Source organism: Rhinopithecus bieti, unplaced genomic scaffold, assembly GCF_001698545.2.
Source record: "Rhinopithecus bieti isolate Rb0 unplaced genomic scaffold, ASM169854v2 scaffold_35307, whole genome shotgun sequence".
NCBI lineage: Eukaryota > Metazoa > Chordata > Mammalia > Primates > Cercopithecidae > Rhinopithecus > Rhinopithecus bieti.
Genome location: NW_016814940.1, coordinates 236,345 through 250,600, shown reverse-complemented (window position 1 = coordinate 250,600; position 14,256 = coordinate 236,345). Strand labels below are relative to the sequence as shown.

General features: G+C 37.0%; 1 long non-coding RNA gene across 1 annotated transcript; it reads right to left on the bottom strand.

Moving 5' to 3' along the window:
• Positions 1-213: 213 nt before the first annotated feature.
• LOC108515609 (uncharacterized) lies at positions 214-7,309 on the bottom strand. The gene is made up of 4 exons (XR_001881575.1): positions 7,205-7,309; positions 6,864-6,932; positions 2,277-2,341; positions 214-390 (listed from the first exon to the last, which is right to left on the bottom strand). It is a non-coding gene; the product is annotated as an uncharacterized LOC108515609 (long non-coding RNA).
• Between the last annotated feature and the right edge of the window lie 6,947 nt (positions 7,310-14,256).

Here is a 14,256-nt window from a genome sequence, read left to right as displayed (position 1 = left end):
GTCACCTCAATCACACATTATCCTCCCATGTCCACTATTCAAGTTCTAAGACATTAAATAGTTTCAAATGCATTGCCGTAGTTCATCATGTAAAAATTCTACCTTTTTGTTAACAATGTTTTTTCAAAATCCTTCGTCACTTAGAAAATATTAATAAGTAAGATACCAGGCAATAAAGAGAAAATTTAAATAATCCTAGTACTTTTAGGGGTACATTCTCTGTATTAAAAACAAGAATAAAAAAATTACGAAGACATGAGAAAATGTGGAAAAGGAGTGCTAAGAATCCAACATGGCCATGAACTGGGGGTCTCTGACATTTCCATCTTCATCAAGGGGATTCTGTCAAGTAGTAAGTCAAACTCTTCATCAGTAATCTCCACACCAAACCTGAAACAAATAGCAGTTAGCATCAGTCACCCCCCAAGTTCACATTTGGGTCACCCATATCCACAATACCCTAAGCATATGGCTGCCATTAAAGCTTTGTGACTGCTGCAGTCCTCAAGATCAAGAGCACCACGTGAATATCAGAGGTTAATCAGGGCTTTCATCGCTTCAGCTTTTCTCAAAGAAAGAGATTCTACCACAGAACCCCTGCATCGGTGGAGCACAGAAATAGAAACACCGGCATGCTGAATTGTGTGCGATTGTCCTCTATAAAAAGTTATTCATTACACTAAAACACTGGTATTGCTTAAACAAGTTAACTCTGAAAAGCCTTTCAATTGGGCTGCTTAGCATGAAAGAAAAGGTGGAGAAAAAAATGCCTTTCGAAAAACAGCTTCCTAATACTCTTGCAAAGCATTTCATAATGGCTTTAAAGACATTTTGCATACAAATATTTTAAAAGTGGCAGTGTTTATTCATCAGCAAGAAAGTGTTTTCATCTCTCAAGAACAATCAAAACATAATCCGTGAATCACTGGCATAAATAAGAATGACTTAAGCAATAATAATGAACAAGGCATTCATTCATCATTTCGCAAAGCTGATAAAACCCAGCTGACTTTTGGAAAAGAGGGGAATATATTTTCTTTTGACGATGCAATGACAGAATAACATCAAAAAGGGTCTTTTTCCATTTTCATTATTACTTCCTTAATAATTATAAAACAACACATATACATCATCAACAACAATGTGACAAACAAAAATGGCTTTTTTTCCTAACCTGCAAATAAGTTATCACATATTTGTATTTCAGAAGTACTTGAATTTAAATAGCATCTCAGGGACTTTGCAGTTGGGTATCCTTTTTTTCATTTGTATAAAATTAGAAAAAGAAAGGGTAATTTAATGTTATACCTGTACAGTGTTTATCTTACTGCCTTTTATTCTCTTTATCATTTCTTTGCAATGAAGTTACCAGGACTAATGGAAAAATCCTTGGTATTCTGCATCAGAAATGAAAATTAATTCTCAGGTTTTACTTGGATTTAAACTCTTAAACTCAGTACTTTAAAAGGAAACAAATATTTTGTATAGGCATATTGGAGAAAAAAAAAAAGATTAAAAGTCAAGAAATCCAAATCTAGTTTACATCCACCATTCCATAGCTATGTAATCATGGAAAATCACTCAACTGTTACATTTCAGTTATAAAAGTGGTCTCAATGGTCTTTTAGTGCTCTGTATCTTACTGAGTGGTTATGTGATAGTGAGATAATGGTAACAAAAGTGCCTGGAAAAACATCACATATATATTGTGTATTACTATTTTTGATGTAGAAAACAGGTTAAAAAAGGCCTCAAACATACTAAAAAAGATTGTTCAAACCTAACAGTAACACAAGTCCTTTTTCTCAAGAGCCTGTCTTGGTGAGAGTCAATATGGTATAGTGGAGACAGCACGGGCTTTGGGTTAATTGGACCAACGTTTGAATCCCAGCTCTGTCATTTAGTAGCTATGTGTGGCCTTGGGCAATTTCCTTAATTCCCTGAGCCTCGGTTTTCATCTGTATAATAAGAAAGGCTATTTTGAAAATCAATTAAATAAATATGCATATACTCTCTTTAATGTAAAATGTATTTTTTTAACAGTGAAACCACCTTCACTGTATTGGATAAAATGAGGCTTTCCCTAACCACCAAAATTAGTCTCCCACCTCAGTGTCTGGTCTCTATCTTATCACACTGCTATTATTATCTTATCTCTCTTACCACTGTCTGAAATTATTTTATTGGTTTACTGACTACTTGGTTATTGTCTGTCTTTTGTCTCCACTTCTTGTGTAAACTCCATGAAAACAGGTTTAGTACAACTGGGGACTCACACCAGTCATCTCCAGGACTTGACTTCACCATTCCATTCACCTGTTCACCATTGTATCCCTAGAATCTGTAACGGCAACCAGAAGGTACTCAATATATATTTAGTCAATGAACAAATGACTAACTCATTTCTATTGTAAGGGTATATGTACTTGAGAAAAGAGGAATTTTTATTATGTGAAATAAGGCATATGTTAATTAGTTTAAGACATTACACAATATATACGTATTCTAAAACATGTTGTATATGATAAATATATACAATTTTATGTCAACTTAAAAAAGAATAAAGAAATAATAACAACATAAAGAGGAGCTCTTATGTATTTATTTGTATATATTCCTGGGGTACAAGTGCAAATTTGCTACATGGATATATTGCATTGTGGTAACGTCAGGGCCTTCAGTGCATCACTGGAACAACACACGCTGTATCCACCAAGTAACCCCCGATCCTCCACCCTGCCTCCCACCCCCTCAGTCCCCACCCTCTGAGTCTTCACTGTCCATCATTCCACATGCTACATCCATGTGGACACATTTTTTTAGCTCCCACTTATTAGTGAAAACGTGTGGTATCTGTCTTTCTGTGTCTGAGTTGTTTCACTTAAGCTAATGGCCTCCAGGTTCATTCATGTTGCTGCAAAAGACATGATTTCATTCTTTTTTTTAAAGCTGAATAGTATTCCACTGTGTATATACCATATTTTCTTTATCTAATCCTCTGTTGATGGACACTTAGGTTGATTCCATACCTTTATTACTGTGAATAGTGCTGCCATAAACATACCAGTAGAGAACGTGTGCTTTGAAGAGATTGAAAAAGGTTTGAAATAAGCACAGTGGAGAATGGAATATAGAGTTGACTAATAAAACATAGTGGGGATTGACAAGAAATTGACAGGAAATACTAGGAATCCAGGTAAAGCTGGTGACAATGAATTTACAGTAATGTAAGCCTACTCAGTAGTATGATTTTCCCCAGCAGCACTGAGCAGCCTGGGTGCAGGTGAAGACAAGATGAGCAGTTGGGCACATCTAGGTTTGAGAATGTGTCAAAAGACAACAAAGCAAGGGAGTCCAGAATACTGACCAAAAAATGACTCATGGAAAAATAGAATCTAAACTGTGCTCCAGCTTAGAGAGGGAAGAGAGAACATGTGTGCAGGGACAGAACTGGGAAACAGCAGGAAGGTCAGTGGACTAGAACAGATAGGAGATAATAGTCAGGAATGGGCTCAATTCATGATTTCTTAGGTGTAGTTATTTTGGATATCACAGTTCATCTCAGACTTCCAAGAGAGTTTACATTCTAAGTAACCCCAAAGACCTCCTTCACTTAGAAGGTAAATATAATAGCAAAAACTAAAATTTACTGAGAATTTCATATGTTCTTAGCACTATGCCAGACATTTTACATGCATTGACCCCATTTAACCCTACCAATATCAATTATTATCATTCCCAACACTGTTCTAATAGTGTCAGTGAGATCTCTGAGGTGACTGCGGGCAAAGAAAGTTAAAGGGAAAGAGTCTGGAAATCGCACTAAAGAGCGAGGCAAATGAGCAGCTTCCTCCTGAAAAAGGAAGTAATGTCCTGGACAAAAAGCCAGTTTGTGATTAAACTAGATTATAGTATTTAAAAGGGTGGAGGATGGAGAAGAGTTTGTGCCTCATGGGTTGGGAATTCTGAAGGGTACAGTTGGAGGATTTTACAACAAGGGGAAGCGTAAGAGTTTGGAGGAGTGAACAAAAAACCCAGATGAACATTAGGGTAAGAGAATTCTGAAAGGGTATATAGGCTAGACAATTGGGGGGTGGAGGGGTAGTATAACAAGGAAAATTAGTATGACACGAGATGGATTAAGATTATAAAAGAAACCTCAAACGTAACTATCTAGGCCATATTTTTAGCTCATCACTCACCGTCTCTACAGGTAGAGGTAAGTAGCTTAAGTTTTCAGCTATAATGATAATAGCAAACATTTATTGACTGCTTACTACATACCATACACATTACCTGTATTTCTATAATCCTTACAACAACACTATGAGGTAAATGTACTATATATTATCTCCATTGTACAGTGAAACCTTACATAGTTATTACTTGGTAGAGCTTGAATTTGAACCTTGCCAACTGTTTCTGGAAACCGCCAGATGACCATTTTATTATTCTCACTGCTTGAGCAGGGCTGCCATTTCTCTTCCTATAATTCTCCTTACCATGTTGCATACTTTTCTAGCAGATTTCTCCACAATCCTTCCACAGCAACTTAAATATTAATGTACGATAAGATTATGACAAAGTCAATACACTCAAAGCTAACCTTTAGACAATACTCTATAAGTGGATTTTGAAATCAGGATAGTTCATCTCAGACTTTATCCAAGACAGCTTACATTCTTAAGTATCCCAAAGACCTCCTTCACCTAGAAGGTAGTCTTAAGGCCTGTGTCCCAAAGATAGTATTTTAGGACAGATCCAGTGTGTTTAAGAAATCATCTGTCACACAATAAATTTGATCTGCCCTCAGAGAGGAAACTAGCTTCTGATATTTCTCCCCAAGGACAAAAAAATAAGTTACTGTCAGGCTTATTTTAAATTCCATAACAGAAAATATATTGGGTTTTTTAAATTAGTTCCATACATTTTTTCTGTCTGTATATAGCAAACATGCAAAGTAGCTTTCATAGACATAAAATAAGTAGGAATCCCATTATAGAAATTCTCCTTTTCAAAATATCAAAGCATAGTATTTGTATACAGAATCCAAGAAGAAATTAAAAATAAATAATCTAGAAAAAAATCCACAGTTGGATTCTTACAATCTTAATACTGATTTAGCAATCACATTTTGATTTTAGTGGGTGAAATTTCCAAGGAAGCTAAAAGTCTAAAAGACTTAGGTAAAAAAGATGGAGCCTTACATTTAATAAAGCTCCTTTATTTACTCCTACAGGTAACTACAATGGGAAGGCTTACAATCGAAGTGTTTATGTATTAATGACTTTAGGCCTCTTTGTTCAGGACTTTGTAATTTTACTAAATGATGTATTCTTCAAAACAAAAAAAAATCTATATTGGCTAAATGTATTTTCTAATGTTGTGTTTTAGAAATAATACTATGTCTACTGTTATAAATCTGGGTTTGTTTCATTGCATTTTAGCATTAATTCTTCAACCAAATCCCTAAGTAGAACCATCTATTTTCCTCACAAATCTGTGTTTAATTGGATACTTAAATTATTTTAGTATGCAATGAAATCACATGTAATATTCAAAAAGTATTTCAGGATGATATTCTTATCCTCTTTTAAAAGTACAATGTTTAGAGCTTGTTTTAAAGACTGTAATTTCTTACATCAACATCTTTTCCAATAGATTAGTTTATCTTTAAAATACAGACCAGGATATATAGTGCAGGAAGAACAGTATTTTTCATCACCTCTGTTCCCTTCATTACTGTCAAAATCTTTAATATCATATTCCCTCAGAAAATATCTGGGTATTATTATAAAATAAGTTCTCAAACTCTGGCAAAAGTATCCTTAGCCTATACTTCAAAATGGAGAAATAATCCAGCCTTTAACTAATTTTCCAGGAATTTACTTTTCTAACATTAGATGTTAAAAGCACATAAAAAAAAAAATCTGATCAAACCCAGGGTGATGATAAAAACCATTAATCCTAATCATATATGCCAGATCTCTTGGTATATGACATACTCATTACCCATCCTGAGTAATATGTCTTGTCTTTTCTCCACCTTGTACTCCAAAGTCAGGCTGAAATTACCCTCGGAGATCCATGGGCTTGAAAGGCTCCAGAAGGGCCAGGTGGGGCTGAGCCTGAGACACGAGAATTATTAGTGTGATCCTGGTATTACGAACCACAAGTGGCCCAGCGTCATCCCAAATCACCAGAGGTCCTCCCAACTGAGAGGTCTCTCTTTTGAGCCATATCACCTTGTGATCTCCCTTTCACTTTTTCTCTTTCTCTATTTTTCTTTCCCTACAACTGCCTTTCCTATATTGTACACTTATATTGTATCTCTCTCTCTTTCTCTCTCTCTGTATAGATAATATCTCTGTATCTACAGTGTCTATCTCTCTATATATGGATGTGTTGTGGTTTTTTTTTTATCAGACTATCCTCAAAGAAAAGGATATTTGTCATCATAGAACAGTCATTTATATTAATCAAAATAAACACAAGTGAAGGGCTTTGAATAATAACTTCAATGACTTTTTTTAAAAAGAATTTCTTAACATGGGTAATAAAGTGAGAAGTCCTGGGTTTGAGTCCTTAGTTCTGCTACTTACTAGATGTGAGGCTTTAGAAAGTCTTGTAAGCTTGCACAGATTGTTTCTTCATTTTTAAAATGCACAGGATAATCACAATTAGGCTACCAACCAACAAGATTATTTCTAGATTCAAGCTCGTTAATGAACACATAGATTACTCTATAAATTCTAAATTCTTAATGTCACACATTCATTGTATCAACAATACAATTGGGTAAAGTTTGTATTTACTTCTATGCTACAACTGAAAAAGGTGAATGGTTCGTTTCTTCACACTACCTTTGCATTCCTTGTTCCTCCAGACACAGTGAAACTCGGTTTCTGCAGAATTTGATTTCATTTGAGTTACTAGGGAACAAAGCAATTAGACAATGAATAATAGCTCAAGATAGGCTAAAGTTGAAGGTTTCTGCAAAGGAATGAAGAGGAAACGTTTTGATCCTGAGCAGGTGTTCTCCCTAGATTGCTTAACCTGAGGTTGATTGACTTTTGGAAACGAGACTTGTTCCCAGGTGGGTAAGCCTTGAGGCCATAGGTTTTTCAGGATTTTGAAGGTCACATGGAATGGGAGGGCGTTAGGGAAATTTCCCAAGCATTTACGGGACCTGGGGGAATCTCACGTTGAATAACGTAGTTACTGCACGCAAGCAAGCCCTTTTCCTGATGCTCCAGTCTGAGCCTGCAAGTCTGCCGGGAGCTGCAGACGGCGGAGGGGCGCTCCGAGGCCTCCAGGAGACCAGCTTGGGGAGCGGCAGCAGGGCACGCCGGGAAAAGCGCGGGGCATGCTGGGAAGGCAACCCGGGAAGGGTGGGACCCTGGGGCCTGGTGAGGAGCTAAGTGGCCAAGTAGAGGTGCGTTTAGTTATCTCAGAAGTCCGTTGCCCTCATGGTGTCCATTCCTTAACTGTTCTCCCGAGACAAGACGGCCTGAGTTGTTTACAGCCAGCAACTCTTCCCGTCTGAGAGCAGTGTCTCCCGTTGGGTTTCCCCAGTGCCTCACCTTGGTCCAGATGTCCGAAGGGGACCGTTTCCTGTCACCTCTTCGCACTGTTGTAGGTGTTAACAAACCCCCAGCTCTGCCCCTACTGACTTTCCTCATCCTAGCCTTTTAATTATGTTCTGCCTGGCCTCTAATTTTACAATACTACGGGGAGAAATGTCTCTGAAGTTTTACTTAAGCCTGAAATGTATAAGACAAGCCTTCAAAAGTTTCCAAAATCATAAATACATGTAAGTTTTTCCAGCTTAGGAAATTCTACTTATGCTTACATTAATTTGGGACAGGGTCCCAGCTCTATGTGAGTGGACTGTTTATGACATCCTATTAAATAGAATTCTATCTACCTGACTGCCATATGCAAACAGACGGGAACATAACTTCTGTATGATTTTGTACACAACAAAAGATTTACACTTTTTTTTTATTTTTCAGACGGAGTTTCGCTCTTGTTGTCCAGGCTGGAGTGCAGTGGCGCGATCTCTGATCACCGAAACCTCCGGCTCCCGGGTTCAAGCAATTCTCCTGCCTCTGCCTTCTGAGTAGCTGGGATTACAGGCATGCGCCACCACGTTCGGCTAATTTTGTATTTTTAGTAGAGAGAGGGTTTCACCATGTTGGTCAGGCTGGTCTCGAACTCCCGACCTCAGGTGATCCGCCCACTTCGGCCTGCCAAAGTGCTGGGATTACAGGCGTGGGCCACCGTGCTCGGCCTACACTTTTTTTTCTTTTTCTTTTTGGTATGGCTGCGGCTGAGATTTTACAATGCCCTGGATAGCTTCTTGGTCTGATTTCATGTAAGAGTTTTTCCTAAATGATAAGTGGAAGAATATCCAAAATCCCAGGTGAAATTGTCATTACTGTATGTTTCACATGTAACCTAGTCTACTTACTTCAAAAGTTAGAGCAGTTGGGCCCATCTATGCAGGTTGACTATTGCAGTCCAGTTAGACGGCTTCCAAATTCCACTGTTTTCTAAAGACTTGATTTAAAATATGCTGTTCATGTGTTTCAATACATATTTGTAAAATTTTATTGCTCTCCCTTTCCTCTTAGTGCTTTGTGAGTCTCTTGTTGGAAGGACTGTCTTTAAATTAAAGCAATTAGAGTTACTTTATAAGATTTACCCAAATATAAGAGCTGAAGAGAATAATTCAAATTGATCAGAAGAAAATACTCAATTACTGAAAAATATCAATTACATCAATAGGTAAGTTATGGATTATATCTAATATCCAGTTTTGAGCTAATAAAGTATAATACACTTCTATAATTATCACCTTTTAAAAATTCACCACTCATGTCAATTTAAGACAAACATTCTTTAAATGAAATTAAAACTCTTACTTTGGGATCACCATTTCATAGATACAGATATCTGTGTATAGATTACTTCAATGTTAAGTTTTACTGCAAATTATAAAATTTTTCTTTTTTTAACCTATGTATTATGTTTCTTCTTTGCAATATAACTTATTTCTGTACTTCTTATTGATTTATTTCTAATACACAATGGAAATGATATAATTTTTATTTTTAAAAGTTTCAAATAGGCCAGGAGCAGTGGCTCACGCCTGTAATCCCAGCACTTTGGGAGGCCGAAGCAGGCAGATCATGAGGTCAGGAGTTCGAGACCAGCCTGGCCAACATAGTGAAACTAAAAATACATAGTGAAACTAAAAATACAAAAATTAGCTGGGCATGGTGGCGCGCCTGTAGTCCCAACTACTTGGGAGACTGAAGCAGGAGAATCGCTTGAACCCAGGAGGCAGAGGTTGCACTGAGCCAAGATCACACCACTGCACTCCAGCCTGGGCAACAGAACAAGACTCCATCTAAAAAAAAAAAATTTCAAATAAACACAAAAATGTGCAATATAAAACATAATCACCTTCCACAATAATTTCTCCTCCTTCTCCCTTTCTCCCCCCAGAAATAACTACCTTTGGCTGCTTGATGCTTTACCCTCCATATTATTTTCTATACATATTATTCTATACATATTCTATACCTGTATTATTTTTAGAATAAAATTATATCTTAAAAATTACTCTGCCATTTTATTTTTTCAGTAAATCAATCTTAGATGTCTGTGCCAATATTTGCATACTTAAATCGTTTTAAAAGCCTATATGGTATTCTATTGTATGGATGTACCATAATATATTTGACCCACGCCCTACTAATGTATATGTAAGTTGTGCCTATTCTTTCCTTACATGAGCTTCTTGAAGTGTGTGTGTGTGTGTGTGTGTGTGTGTGTGTGTGTGTGTGTGTGTTTCCTTTACATTGGACCTTCCACCCTCTGGCAAAAGAAAAAAATTAGTGTTTTCTAGACCCAGGGCCACTTTCTTGCTCATTCTTTTTCATTTAGTCTGTTTTCCGTTTTCCAACTTCTAAGTCTTGTTCTCTCCTTTGGAATCTCCTCTTTTCATTCTATTTTTTTCCCATTGAGCACAAAGGTCCTCTACACACAATATCTCTGCCCTCTGGTACCGATATGCTCTCCCAATACTTTCCAACCCCAGCGGTGAAGAGAAAGGAGGACTGAGTATTCAGTTTTTGATAAGAAACAAGAGGCCGCTACTGGCAGGGAGCCTTGTCAAGATCTCCCTCATTCCGAGCCCTCCATTCCCATGTGAACAACAATGAATGGAGATTTCACCCGCCCACCCCACATTGTTCAAGTTGTCCTTTGCCCTTTCCGTCAAAACTTGGCACCCAAGAGACAGCAGAACATGTTCTGAATTCAACCCTGGGGAGCCACCGATCACTATCACTTGACTCTTCTTACCCATTAGTTGTTCTCTTTCTATGCCTGATGTCGAGTGATGCCTAAGCTATTCTGTGTCATGGCCCTTCTCAGTTGGCCCAGTTAACCCCTATAGGGTGGGATGGCTATCTGCATCCCCTAGGCAGAGCACCATGGACAGAGGAAAAGAGCGTGGACAAAGTACTAAAGCTGAGTCCTGGGACATGGGTTCTCTTCCTGCCTCAGCTGTAGGCTCAAGGGATGTGGACAATTTAATGTATTTTACCTCTTTATGATCTGAGTTGCCAAATACTAAGAATATTAACTATCTACTTAACTCACAAAATACTATAAGAATATGGTAATCTGTAAAGCACTTCGAAAATAGGATTCCAAAAGAACAGACTATATTATTTATATGTCTTTTCTCCCTTTTTAGTGTATATATTTTATCTGACTTCCTTTTTTTATATTTATAACTTTTGTGAAGCACAGAGAGTATATTCATAATTATTTCTAATGAGAAACTTTTTTCAGGAGAGTTTTTTAGGGGATATGTTCAGAGAGGGAGCAAGAGATGCCTATTGTCATTTTTTTCACCCTATTTTTAAAAATATTGCTTAAATTTCTTTTATATCTGAAACATTTATTGGAATGTTTTTATGATTATTGAGGCCTTAATTATAAGCAGCAGCAATCAGAGAAGCATAAAAACTTTATTAGAAGTCTAAATTCCTGCCTGATAGTAAGAAAATTAGATACTTAGATATCAGTGTATTAAATATTTGATGCTAAGTACCAATTACCTTTAATAATCAAATAGTGGATTGTGGGAGGATCAGAGCAGATATGAACATGACACAAACTTCTCAGGATAAAGGTGTTTTAATGTTTTCAGGTTTAAAATAAGAAACATTTTGGAAGCTTAAATGGGACAAAATTTCAGAAAATTGTGGATTTCACCTCCTGTTACAGTTTATGATAAAAGAAAAGGCTGCAAAATTCTCTTTTAACTGTCATTTCTTAAAAGACTTGAAAGTCTTTTAACTATCTTTTAAATATTCTTTTGCAATTAAAAAAAAAAAAAGCATTGGCCTTTGTGTAAGGGTTCCTTTTTCCCTTGGTTGAAAGCAGCCGATTTCTAAGCGCATATAACTATCACTTTCTTTCTAATTTACTTCTTCCTTCCACAATGCAGTTGAATACCATATTAATGCATTCTAAAACTAACTTATTGTTTTGGTGCTTGATTTTTAAAGAAGGGGGAAAACACAGATTTGTCTTTTTATTAATAAGTGCATAACTTCTAATAGGTTATGCTCAGTCTTTAATTCATTTCAGTCTGACTAGTCAAGATCATCTGGATTTTCAAATGCAACATGTAACTGTAAAAAGGGAAATTCACAGAGTTAGAATTCAGCAGAAGTATACAATAGCAGACACTATATTGCTGATTAAAGCAGTTATAACTTAATGATCTCACTGAGCATATGATGTTTGCTGTGCAAGTGACATCCACTCATGGCATCAAGTAGAAGGAAAGGCCTTAGTAGAATGTGTGACTACTAATATGAGACTGCCAAAGTCTCAAACTTGCAGCTTCAGTAAACTACAGGAATTTCACATCTGCCAAGTTGGAAAAGAACATTCATTAAAGGTTTCAAAAGAGAGTTGGGCATTCATTGTGTTAATCACCAGGATAAGATTCCAAATAATTACATGACTTTCATGAGGAGATCTGCCATAAGTGGTAGCAAGAAAAGTATTGATCACGTGTGAAACGTTAGATCAAGCCTTAGCATAAAGTTTGAGGAAGTCACTCTCAATATTCTTTAACAAAAGGAGGGTCTCGTGAAATTCCGGCAGAGCATGTAATAAGCTGAATGTCCTGTTAACTGGTTAGATTATCTGAAGCAGTTCTGCTTCTGAATGTGTTTAAATTGATTCAATTTGGCTTGGCTACTCCGACATAAAGTTTTCCAGCCTATCCAGGGGCTTAGGAACTGGAGGCATGAACAGCCCCTACCAAAAAGAGTTCCAGACCTAATCTTTGTCCGCCATCCCCTCTCCTCAGCCTCGACTCCCTCTACAACCTGCCAAAATCAACATTCGGTATATCTAAAATCAAATGTCCATGATTTGATTTGTACATGTCCTGAGCAGATACAGAATATTAATGAAGAACACCAGCTTTGAAGTTAGACCTAGCTTGGAATCACAGCTTAGCCACCTCTTTGTGTGATATTCATCCAGGTATTTAATTTCTCTGAACTCACTGTCCTTATCTGAGTATCTGAATATGAAGACAAAAATATCTACTTCACAGAGTTTCCAAGCGGATTAATTTATTTTAGCACAGCGCCTAAAATGTAGCAGCCAAAACAATGTAGTAGCCAATATTGTATTATTTGGTTGCTTAAATGGTTTTAATTTTTTTTTTTAATTTTATTATTATTATTTTGAGACAGAGTCTCACTCTGCCACACAGGCTGGAGTGCAATGGTGCAATCTTGGCTCACTGCAACCTCCGCCTCCCGGGCTCCAGTGATTCTTCTACCTTAGCCTCCCGAGTAGCTGGGATTACAGGCATGCACCACTGTGCCCAGCTAACTTTTTAGTAGAGATGGGGTTTCACCATGTTGCCCAGGCTGGTCTTGAACTCCTGACCTAAGATGATCCACCCATCTCAGCCTCTCAAAGTGCTGGGATTACATGCGTGAGCTACCACACCCAGCCAACTTTAATGGTTTTTGTGTCTACTATGTAAAGAAAAAATAGAGTAGGAAGTAGAATTAATACCTATTTCTTGTAAAGCATCTGCCTTTCCCACCAAAGAAGGACTTAGTTGATGATCTGTGAAAAACTGTGTAATATTACCATTAACACTGCTTAATTTTAGGAGAAAGGCTTTGTAAGTGGGCACCCCCCTGAAATTTATCAGTTTCCTATTAGATAACTTTTGTAGAATTTTTGGATGGCAACGAAACAGCTATAAATGTATTCGGAGTTCACAGCACCATTTTAAAATGTAGTTTTCTTCAGTTTCATCAAAATTAAATCTGCTTTTCAAAAGATACCATTAAGAGATTTTAAAAAGCAAGCTACAAACATACATATCTGGAAAAGGATATATTCAAAAAATATAAAGAACTCCTGCAAATCAATGAGAAGACAGACAATCCAGTTGAAAATAGACAAAGAATCTCATCAGATTCACAAAAGAAGATGTATGGTTGCCAGTAAACTCATAAAAAGTCACCAGGGAATGCAAATTAAAACCACAATAAGTAATTACTCTATACACCCATGAAAATGGCTAAAGTTGGAAAGCCTGAGGTGCTAGAAAGGCTGTGAAGCAATTGGATTCTCATACTTTACTGGCAGGAATGTAAAATGTTAAAACCACGATAGAAACAGTTTGGCAGTTTCTTATAAATTAAACATGATTACCATCCAACCCAACAATTCCACTCCAAGCGATTTACCCAAAATAAATGAAAACATATGTCTACACAAACACATATATGTGAATGTTTATAGCAGCTTTGTCCAAAGTAGCCAAAAACTGGAAACAGCCCAAATGTTGAACAGGTGAATATATAGACACATTGCGGCACATACATAGGAGATGAAATACTACCTAGCACTAACACACGGCTGGCACACTATGCATGAATCCCAAAAACATGCTGCCTGAAAGAAGCCAGACAGCAAATCATGCACATTGTATGATTCCATTTATACATGAAATTCTAAAAAGGGGAAACCAGCCAGGGGGCAGAGAGGAACTGACCACAAGGGAACAAGAGGGAACTTAGTAGGGTGCTGGGAATGTCCTTTCTCTTGATTGTGGTGGTGGTTACACAGATGTATACATTTTTTCAAAACTCATTAAACTGTACACTTTTTCTTCTCTCTCTCTTT